This window comes from Anabrus simplex, chromosome 6 (assembly GCF_040414725.1).
Source record: "Anabrus simplex isolate iqAnaSimp1 chromosome 6, ASM4041472v1, whole genome shotgun sequence".
Classification (NCBI taxonomy): domain Eukaryota; kingdom Metazoa; phylum Arthropoda; class Insecta; order Orthoptera; family Tettigoniidae; genus Anabrus; species Anabrus simplex.
The window spans coordinates 341,720,792-341,733,038 of NC_090270.1; positions in this window are offsets into that span (position 1 = coordinate 341,720,792).

The following is a 12,247-nucleotide window of genomic DNA, read 5'->3' on the forward strand; positions in this document are numbered from 1 at the left end:
GAATCCGAAATCTTAAGGTCCTATACATGAAATGCTGAAGAAATTGTTTCCACAACAAATGTGCAGAGTATAAAACCCGTAGCATTTTTACTGTTCTTCCTTTCCGTTTCTTCTCTCTAGCTGACAACAAATACTACCCAAGTCTTCACTGCTGAAGCTTCTCAAACATTAAGCTACCGGCTAAAGGAATGGTTTGGATTTCACCACCGGATGTGCAGCAGAGCCAACTACCATGAACCAAACGAACTACAGTGTTTATGCAAATTGTGTTGGAAAAGCTGTGAAAGGTACCACGTAATGTCATGCTGGAAATGATTAGTGTCACTGACTAAATTCTACCTCGATGAAAATGAGAGCTAAAATTATTTTCTTTGCACATTGTGCGAATCTTTTCTATCAAATAAATAATAGGGGGAATTTTATTTCATGAACTTATTTATTATATTTATGTTATTATTGTTATTTTATATGAGACTGTAAAATATCTGGAAAAAATGCTGAACGGTATGGACATAGTCTTGCGGAAGGAGTACAAGATGAAAATAAATAAGTCCAAAACAAACGTAATGGAGTGCAGTCGAGTGATGTCGGGTGATGCAGGAAATGTTATATCAGGAAATGAAGTCTTAAAAGAAATAGATGAATATTGTTACTTGGGTAGTAAAATAACTAACAATGAAGAAGCAAGGAGGACATAAAATGCAGACTAGCACAAGAAAAGAAGGTCTTTCCTAAGAAAAGTAATTTACTCACTACGAACATTGATATGGGGATTAGAAAGATTTTTTAAGACTTTCGTCTGGAACGTGGCAATGATTGGGTGTGAAACATGGAAGATAACTAGCCCAGAAATAAATAAAATAGAAGCTACTGAAATGTGGTGTTGCCGAATAATACAGAAGGTGAGATGGATATTTCGAATCACGAACGAAGAAACACTGAATGGATTTACTGAGTCGAGATCGATTTGGGAAAATTTCACGAGAAGAAGAGATAGCACGATAGGAACATGTGAAGACACCCTGGACTTGTTCGGTTGATTTTTGAGGGAAGTTTAGGGCAGGAAGAATGGTAGGGGTAGAGCATTGTATGAATATGACAAGTAAATTAGAGCAGATGCAGGATGCAGCAGTTACGTAGAAATGGAAAGGTTAGCACAGAATAGGGTCGCATGAAGAGCTGCATCAAACCAGTCGATGGACTTATGACTCAAACAACAACAATCATTATCTGAAAAATAACATTCAGAATTCTGAAAACAGTTTCACACGGTGAAAGAAGCGTGTTTAGTACACACATAATGAACAGGTTATATGACCTTTGTGGACAAAATACCCGTTATGAATTAATGTTATTGTCAATACAGATTGGAACAGGATAAAACTAGTGTAGCGAAAGAATTTCTACACAAAGCCACATGTTTAAAGCAAAAAAGACTGTACAGAATCCAAGTGGATTATACACTGTACACGTAGTGGATGTAAAGAATGTAAAGATTTTTCAAACGTAATTTACTGAGTCTATTGGAGGTTAAAATAGTCCGAAATATAGCTGCAAATTAGTAATCCAATTTTTCAAATAATCCGTAATCTCCTGAAAATGTGCAATTAGGAAGAACTAGATAAGTCAATTATTTAATAAAGATTTGAATATTAAATCTAAGGGTTTTTTTGTGTTTTTTATGCTACATTCAGCACAAAGATCTGCGAAGGACGTGTTGCAAGATAAAGCTACTCCGCCAGGATTGTGAGCGGGCGAAAATCATCAATAACGCTAAAAGACTTCAATGAAAAGGTGGAATCTAAGTTGGTTACAGAATTATTAACTTCATATGTGAATAAATAATCTTATTCCCTTGCACCTTTACAAAGCGAAACAATCGTATACCAAGAGTTTAGTAGACTATCATCCCAGCACCCATGGTACTGAAATAGACATACATACATACATACATTATCTATATAGACTGTTATGCCTTTCAGCGTTCAATCTGCAAGCCTCTGTGAATTTACTAAACGTCGCCAAAATCCTCGATTTTCAACTAGTGTTGTGGCCTCGTTTAGTTCTATACTTCTTATCTTTAAATCGTTAGAAACTGAGTCTAACCATCGTCGTCTTGGTCTACCTCTACTTCTCTTACCCTCCATAGCAGAGTCCATTATTATCCTAGGTAACCTATACTCCTCCATTCGCCTCACATGACCCCACCACCGAAGCCGGTTTATGAGTACAGCTTCATCCATCGGGTTCATTCCTAAATTAGCCTTTATCTCCTCATTCCGAGTACCCTCCTGCCATTGTTCCCACCTGTTTGTACCAGCAATCATTCTCGCTACTTTCATGTCTGTTATTTCTAACTTATGAATAAGATATCCTGAGTCCACCCAGCTTTCGCTCCCATAAAGCAAAGTTGGTCTGAAAACAGACCGATGTAAAGATAGTTTCGTCTGGGAGCTGACTTCCTTCTTACAGAATACTGTTGATCGCAACTGCGAGCTCACTGCATCAGCTTTACGACACCTTGATTCAATCTCACTTACAATATTACCATCCTGGGAGAACACACAACCTAAATACTTGAAATTATTGACCTGTTCTAGCTTTGTATCACCAATCTGACATTCAATTCTGTTGAATTGCTTACCTACTGGCATCAATTTAGTCTTCGAGAGGCTAATTTTCATACCATACTCATTGCACCTATTTTCAAGTTCCAAGATATTAGACTGCAGGCTTTCGGCACAGTCTGCCATTAAGACCAAGTCGTCAGCATAGGCCAAACTGTTTACTACATTTCCACCTAACTGAATCCCTCCCTGCCATTTTATACCTTTCAGCAGAGGATCCATGTAAACTACGAACAGCAAAGATGAAAGATTACAGCCTTGTCTAACCCCTGTAAGTACCCTGAACAAAGAACTCATTCTACTATCAATTCTCACTGAAGCCCAATTGTCAACATAAATGCCTTTGATTGATTTTAATAATCTACCTTTAATTCCATAGTCCCCCAGTATGGTGAACATCTTTTCCCTCGGTACCCTGTCATGTGCTTTCTCTAGATCTACAAAACATAAACACAACTGCCTATTCCTCTCGTAGCATATTTCAATTACCTGGCGCATACTGAAAATCTGATCCTGACAGCCTCTCTGTGGTCTGAAACCACACTGGTTTTCATCCAACTTCCTCTCAACGACTGATCGCACACCCCCCCCCCACCCCTTCCTAGATGCCAGTGAATACTTTGCCTGGTATACTAATCAATGAGTTACCTCGATAGTTGTTGCAAACCTTCCTGTTCCCTTGCTTATAGATAGGTGCATTTACTGCTTTGCCCAATCTGAAGGTACCTTACCAACACTCCATGCTAATTTTACTACTCTATGAAGCCATTTCATCCCTTCCTTCCCACTATACTTCACAATTTCACGTCTTATTTCGTCTGTTCCTGCTGTCTTATGACAATGGAGTTTATTTACCATCCTTTCCAATTCCTCAAGCATAACTTCACCAACATCATTTTCCTCCTCCCCATGAGCTTGGCTGTTCACAACACTACCAGGATGATTTCCTTTTACATTGAGAAGATGTTCAAAATATTCCCTCCACCTCTCCAGCGATTTCCTGGGATCTACAGTATTATGAGTTCACCTGAATTACTCAATACACTGTTCATTTCCTTTTTACCTCCCTTCCTAAGATTCTTCATTACTGTACAGAAAGGTTTCCCTGCTGCTTGACCTAGCCTTTCCAGGTTGTTACCAAAATCTTCCCATGACTTCTTTTTGGATTCAACAACTATTTGGTTTGCTCTGTTTCCTTCATCTACATAGAAATCCTTGTCTGCCTCGGTCCTTGTTTGGAGCCATTTCTGATAAGCCTTCTTTTTGCGTTTACAAGCTGCTCTCACTTCATCATTCCACCACGATGTTCGCCTTTTCCCATCTTTACACACAGTTGTTCCTAGGCATTCCCTTGCTGTTTCTACTACAGCATCCCTGTATGCAACACATTCACTTTCTATATCCTGAACCTGCTTACTGTCTACTGTTCGAAACTTCTCACTAATCATATCCATGTACTTCTGTCTAATTTTCTCATCCTGGATATTTCCTACCGTTATTCGTTTGCAGACAGATTTCACTTTCTCTACCCTAGGCCTAGAGATACTTAGTTCACTACAGATCAGATAGTGGTCTGTATCATCGAAAAATCCCCGGAAAACTCGTACATTCCTAACAGATTTCCTGAATTCAAAGTCTGTTAAGATATAGTCTATTATGGATCTGGTACCCCTAGCCTCCCATGTGTAGCGGTGAATAGCCTTATGCTTGAAGAATGTATTCGTAACAACTAAACCCATACTTGCACAGAAGTCCAGCAAACGCTTCCCATTCCAATTAGCTTCCATATCTTCCCCACATTTACCAATCACCCTTTCGTATCCTTCAGTTCTGTTCCCAACTGTCGCATTGAAATCGCCCATTAGCACTATCCTATCCTTGCTGTTGACCCTGACCACGATGTCACTCAATGCTTCATAAAACTTGTAAACTTCATCCTAATCTGCACCCTCGCATGGTGAATACACGGACACAATTCTTGTCCTAATTCCTCCCACTGACAAATCTACCCACATCATTCGCTCATTTACGTGCCTAACAGGAACTTTGTTGCGTGCAATTGTATTCCTGATATAGAGCCCAACCCCAGACTCTGCCCTTCCCTTTCTATCACCCGTCAAGTACACTTTATAATCTCCTATCTCTTCCTCGTTATCTCCCCTTACCCAAATATCACTTACTCCTAGCACATCCAGATGCATCCTCTTTGCTGACTCAGCCAGTTCTACTTTCTTTCTTCCATAAGCTCCATTAATATAGCTCCCCATCGAATTTCATTTTGTTCGCCAAGTTGTTTCCAAGGAGTCCCTCGCCTGTCAAATCGGAGTGGGACTCCGTTATTCCCATAGGTCCGATTCTTGCTTAAAGTGTTCTGAGCTCGGTAAATTCATGAAGCATGATGCTACCCTACTAGCACATAGTCCAAGTGAGGATCTCTCCTCTAACGGGTTATTGACCACCGGTGGATTGTATAGTCCTAGCCGCCTGAGCACAAGTAGGGCCACGACTCAGAATATGTCCGAGATGCCCACTCCCATTCCATAGCAACTGGTATCCCGACTCTCAGGACAACTTACTAGGCCACTCAGCCGTTGCCCATGGTTCACGAACTAGGACGTGACTACAGTAACCCACAAACATGAATAGACAATTAAGAAAAATATTTCAAGATTTGACAGTGGTGAATTTTGAGATCAGTTGTTCTTCAATTCCATAAGCATGACGTGATAAATACCAGGAGATCATGAGGATTGTTTGTCGCCAGTAGCACCATCCAGGGGACACGTGTAGGGCAATAAAGAGGTACAACCTGCGGACGAGAGCGGCAGTTTCTGTTTGCGATGGATTAACCAGTTGAATACACTTGCTATTTAGATATCTGTGTGCGATGTTCCCAACAAGGGAACTGCTTGGGTTGGCCCAAACAAACTAAAATGAAACTTCGTAGGCTTCATGTGGAGGACGGCTGAACTCCACTCTTTAACCCAACTCCACAGAATACTCAACTAAGACAAACCAAATTACGTTTCTCCTCTGTTTAAATCCTCTCATCAAATAATCACCACAGTACACGATGCGGTTCATCTCCTTACACCGCACCACTATCTACAACAAGTCTTCCACAATTTCTGCTGTCAAATCATAGAATTACCTCCCCCCGAACATTAGGGACGTGATTTCCCTTAATAAATTTGGCGTGGAGCCAAAGGTACTTGCTTGATTCATCTAACTGACTTCTGGAACGACTGGGGTATTTATGTGAGTGAATGGTCAATTATTATTGTATTTAGATTATAATTATATATTAGGCTTAGAGTTTGTAAATATCCAGATTTGTTCTGCTTACAATTATGTGTTAGTATTAATTTTAGTGCTAAGGAGAAACAAGCATGAAAATTCATTGATTTTCTAAATTCTCTCTAACTTGGATACTGAGTTAGAATCAAAAAACTTTGCTCACTGATTTAATGTAAATTTTTCTTAGGTATAAACATTAATAAGCTAATTTAGATAAAATTCTTTGAAATTATTTGGTAATATCTAAGACCTTGATGACTTAATGCCTGCAGGCGTTTATAATTTCATGCCTATTTCGATTTTTTAATAAATTAAATTTTCAATTTGATAACCTCACAATAATACATATTGTGACCGTTCATCACATCATCAAGACTATATTGTGGCATTCCGCCGCTCAAATATGCCGTTTTCCGCGCTTTCATACGTTAATTAGCGCCCAAGTCAGCGCACGTCCACCCTCCACGGGGTGCGAGTGGCGAGCTGCCAGCCCCACGCACCAAACTCTCTTTGCGCGTAAGTACTGTACCGAGACATATTTTCGCCTCCGGCCAGAAGCGCTCTCACTCAGGCGCGACAGAGAAAGAAATACTCCCACAGCAAGTAGGTCACGGAGGTCGTGCCCAGCGTTGGCAAATATCACTTTTTCGCTCCTTTTCCCGCGAAAACACCGCTGCCAGAAACCTGTCTTCAATTGTTTTCAGGAGAGAAATTAACATAACTCGCATACTACAAGGCAGATTTTCATGACTCAAGGTTTATTAAAAGCGGCGAATTTTATAGAAAATTTTGACACCAAGAAGTCCTTTACATGATTCTAATGGAATAATCTACGCTGTTTGCGGACATCCCACAGGTGTTCACCATCTGGAGAAAGCTGTTAGGGTGACCGAAGCCACGGAACCGCCAAATTGCAAGCCCCTCCCTCACTGGGATATCAAAGGACGCTTTCGAGATTAAAGCAAAACGCGTGAAGTGATCAAAATGATAAATGATCAGTAGAAACTCGCGCAATTGAGCTTTAATTTGATGCATTGATCGATCCTGGAAACCACGTGCCACCGGACCGATTTCTGCAGGTAGGAGGAGTCTTACCCTCTCTTTCGAGTCTGACACGTTTCATGATAAAAGGGGGTGCGAACTGAGGCAAGCATCTTGTTCTATTCTGCCAGTGGCATAGTGAGGTGGTACCTAATGTGAGTGACTCTTCAGTATTCTTTGCTTCAGTGCTACAAAGTGTGACCAGTCAATAATCATTTGAATAGTGTTTATGTAGCTGAAGTTCTATCAGTGATATGATTATGTAACAGTGAAGTGAAGATTTATTGATACTAACAGAGTGCGGTATTTAACCCTAACCATGACGGTCATATGATATGCAGAATGCTTATGTGTACGAATATATGAGTAAAGAGAACGCAAATCAAACGCTAGTAGGCCGTGAAATCGTGTAAGCAAATTCACGAGTGTATTAACTGCCGAAGAAATAACATGGGAGATCCAGTAACCATATAATGATGAATGATCAGGTGTAGGAGAAAGTGCGGCTCAGTGGTGACGCGTAAACTCAGGGCGATATCGGTAAAGAAAAAAATCCCAGACGTAGTAGCTAATCTGTACTCCCATATAAACTAGTGCTGAATTAGGCAAGGTCAAACCACGTTCGTAAGGGTAGCTTTGGGACTTCTAATAACAGTGAAAGTGCGAACGTGATAATTAGGGCCTAAACTGCCGACAGTGGGATAGACAGCCAATAGGGAAAGCAACGGGGTACAAACATTACCGGTGCTTGGTTAGAGGACTCGAGCCTATGAGTCTCTCTGATCATAAAAAATTATAATGTGTTGCCAATTATCACAATTATAATTAAGTCAGATTCCCTCATTGTGGTGTGCCAGTGACATCAGTCTCCGAGAAAGAAGAGAATCAACGGGAGGCCCGCACTTAATCAAGACGCCGTGGAACCTCAAGGACTTCCTACTGTGTACGGCGAATCAAGACATCATGCCATCCACCCAGCGGCAGCCGAACACCGGACTCCAGGTTGCTGATACTGTCGTAATGGACGACTAAACGACTAGATGTGCCTTCTTGGGTGAGCTGTGGGGTGATCCAGGCAGATGAGTATTGTGAAAATATTTGAAAGTCTATTTCCTGTAAAAATGTAAATATTTAATGCATGCAGATTCTTTAGAAATGTAGGGTAGGATTTCGTTGTTCTCAAAGGGATGGCAGTAGTTATTGATAGGGCTAGTGTTTATGTTTCTTCACGGTCGGGGACCGTATTTCTTTATTTAATATGGGAATTCATGCATGGTAATTTAAGACCCTAGATTTGATTTACCGTGGAGCACTATGGGAATTAAAAGGGATTATTTAATATTCTTGAAAATCATTCCCTGTACCATCGATAAAAAGATACGAGTAATATGAGTCATCTGGAAATTTCAAGGTTTTCTGTAGTAGATGCTTCACGTAATGTGTTAGGTCATCCCCTGTATAAATTAAGTATGGCGAAGAAGAAACCTCGATATGACAAGTGAAGTGTGATGATGTGTGAATTTATTTAGAACGCGAGTGTTAGCATACTTTGTCCCGAATGCTAGGGCCCTTCTTTCTTCCATAATATGCGTGTATTGGTTATGTCGAGAAGTGAGATCGAGCTACTCCAGCTGATAAGGAATAGATCGAATGCGGTGTTGATGAAATATAAGCAAAGTATGCGCAAGGTTGTTTATCCCGTGCTAATGGTATAAAGTAGGCTAGATGCAAGCCGATGTGTTTAACTGATGCGTGTGGCATCCAATGAATAATGATATTTTGAAGCGAAATGCTGAGGTGGCTAGATAACGGGACCGAGTTCCCTTGTGTTGAAAGTGAAAGTGCAGGGTGAGGACAGTGTAAACAGCTGGCCGGTGAGATTTAAAGTCCGGCCAGGTAAGGAGGGATGTGAAATACTATCACCGCTGTGAGAGGAACTTAGTGTTAGAGGGCTCGTTCTCTTTCTCTCCGGCATCGATATTACATGCAACCAGTCAGAAATAAACACCGTTGGTTAGACCTACAATTCCAATAAATGAGAGAATTCCCCCATTTCTTTATGTTAATTAAAACGACTAGGGATTTTCAGGGTGGAAGTCACACTTCACAATTGTCATGGGACATGAGTTCATGTCCCATCAGCACCAGAGGCAGTTATGCTGCTGCCATCAGCTACGGGCGGATGCTCCGGTCCGTGATTTATATTGTGAATGTCGAGTGTATTTATTGTCTTCTTTCCACAGGTGTGATATGTATTTGAGCACTGTATTGTTTTCTGTTCGCTAAATATAATTCATTTAAGGATCATCGTTGTACAAGTGTCGAATTCGTGTATATATTTAAGTGACATCCCATTGGAACATACGATGTGTATTATTTGTTTATCTCATGAGATAGCGAGATAGGTGTTTTTCTTTCTAATAAGTGAGACGACTTTCAGGTATTTTAGACAAGCTCGTATATCAAATACGCCTCACCTGGTTCATTCGATAGCTAATGTTAATTCTCGCCAATAGGACGACGACTTGGTATTTGAATATATAGTGTAATAATGTAAATAAGGCGAGTAATACAAGATACGCCATCATCCAATTATTTCTGTGTACAACGGTACTAGTGCATAATATGTTTGAATATCTTCAGAGTGAATTGCAATTCTAGGGAAAGGACTAGAGAGGACAGTTACACACTCAAGAAAATTTACGGTGTCTAATTTATATGTTTAATATGGTGGCATATCCATGTATAAATTATCTACGTGTTTTCTCAGGCATTAAATTTTTTTTTTTTTTAAAGAAACGTAATTCATTCTTCTCATTTCATAGGTAAATAGTATTCCTCTCATTATTATGATTCCCCTACTGTAAATTATTAGATTACTGCCCAGTAAGGACAGACTGCGACCCGTATGTCTCTACCGGCTCAGCTAGTGCCTTGTAACGCTAGTAGGGGAGAAGGGGTCTTCGGCGCCGCGCCCGGTCGAAGGCCTCATCCAAGGTGTTCCATTTTTAACGTCATGTTGCGGGAATATTATGGTCTATTGATGTACTGATACCACGAAAGGTTACATCAAGTGTGGCGCCCAACGTGGTGCAGTGTTATTTATGGGCAGATTTACACCTAGGTTGCGATATCGAGTTTGACACCTCGCACGTGTTGTATTTTATTTTTTTTTCTTGGCAAATCCTGTAATGCCCTTATGGCGATAGAAAATATGACATAGCCAAATATTAGGCACAAGTTCGAACACCGCTACTATTGAAGGAGAACCTAGTAAAGTAGTATTGCCAAACTGGCACGGTCAGAACTGAACGAATGGAACACTGAATTTATTCCGTATATTCGATTTTTGTTAGAACAGAGGAATACATGCTATTTAAATGAGTGATAAGGTAAATTAAATTTAAATAATAACTGTAGGGAGAAGAATGAAATATCGCGCGTCCAGGTTAAGTGGAAATATGCGCGGGAATCACTCAGATTATAGCAGACCCAATAATATTATGGAGTTGTGAAACTTCATGGAAACAGTGAAATGATTTTCCCAACAGTGAGGATAAAATGATTAGACGGAATTCTTCAAATTCCACTGGTCATGGGTCTAGGCTAAAGGTACTGCATGTGCAGCAGGCCTTGGTAGTTTAGGGGATATATCCCACGTAAAGTGATTATATATCGCGTATGAGAGGGGATGCCTCATCCCACGACTCTTGTTTTCTAAATGAACAGTGCGATGTTGTCAGTTTAAGACGGGGAATTGTCTGCAAACGCATCTTGCCTGTCTTGAAGCTGAGAGCATTCAATGTTTATCGATCGTACCATGTTTCAGGTACAGGTAAATTCTCGAGCCCCTGTAGTCGCGAATCTTATTATTATTATTATTTCATGAAGGGCTAACATAGATTGTATTTATTATATATCGGGATGATATCCATGAATTACGTATAGTATACTGAGAAAGCACAGTAATTATTAGGAGGTGTTACGCAGCTGTTGTGAAGCTAGTTTCGGCATAAATTATCCTGTATTTTTTCAAAAAAAAAAAAACACACCTTCTTTCGTTAGGGAATAAATCGAATGAACCAAGGTTTCACGAAGCAGCTCAATCTCAAGGGGGCACTAATTCTCAAGAATACAGTTTAACATGGATTTAGAGGCAGTGACGGCAATGTTCGCCCAATTGTTGGCCGAACAGAACGAGAAATTGGAGCAGGCAAATACACGGCTTAATGAACGTTTTGATAAACTGGAAGAGATAAACGCGGAAAACCAGGAACGTTTCAGTAAGATGAACGCGGAAAACCAGGAACAATTCAGCAAAATAAATGCAATTTTAGATCAGCACACTAGTAATATGGGACAGATTAATGCACGATTAGAGGGGTATGAAGCATCAGGCAGAGCCCAGGCCGCGGAACTTAAGGACCTTTTTACCTCTAGTATTAGCGATGTCACACATCGTATAGACTCTCTTACATTAAAATTGGATCAGACAAACGTCCGTTTAGACGAAAGAATAAGCGAAGCTAATAATAAATTAATCGCTCAGCAGACTAAGGTGGAAGAGTTAGAGGTCAAATTAAATACTGAAGCGGAGGAAATGATTCATCTACGAACTAAGTTCGAAGACTTATTTCTGAGGTCCCAAGAGATCAAAGAAAATTTGACACAGGTGGCGGAACAAACGGAAAATAAATGCAAGGAATACATCGACCAACAAATGGGTCAGGCAAGGGTCGAACTTAACACTTCCGCCGAGGGAAAACAACGGGAAACCCAAGGCAAAATAAAAGTCCTGGAGAAGCCAGAGAAGGGTGGCCAAGGAATACTAGGAGGTTGCATAGTACAAAGGACGATGAGAGATTTTTCCCATATGAATGAAGGGACTCCAGCTCCTCTTTCACAGGATGTTAATTCGACTCCCACCTACAGTCTAACACGTATGATTCGGAGAGGCAAGACAAGACAAAAGAAGAGCAGGAAGAAGACGGATAGGAGGAAATACCAGAGGAAGATGAAGAAAACAAGAGAACTACCCGTCATCCGGAAGACTCCAGTCAAGATTAATATTCAAGGAGGATCAAGCAAAGAGATCCGGAAATTTCTTGTATGGACACGCGGAATGGAACATGTTACCCAGCATCGGAAGTTATTGACGATTATGAAGAGATGCATCACGGAATCAAACCGACGGCAGGATGATATCCAACTAATTAGAGATAGATTGGAGAGACTAAGTGACAGTGGAACTATCCAGAAGAACTTCTTCATAAAACGCCGAA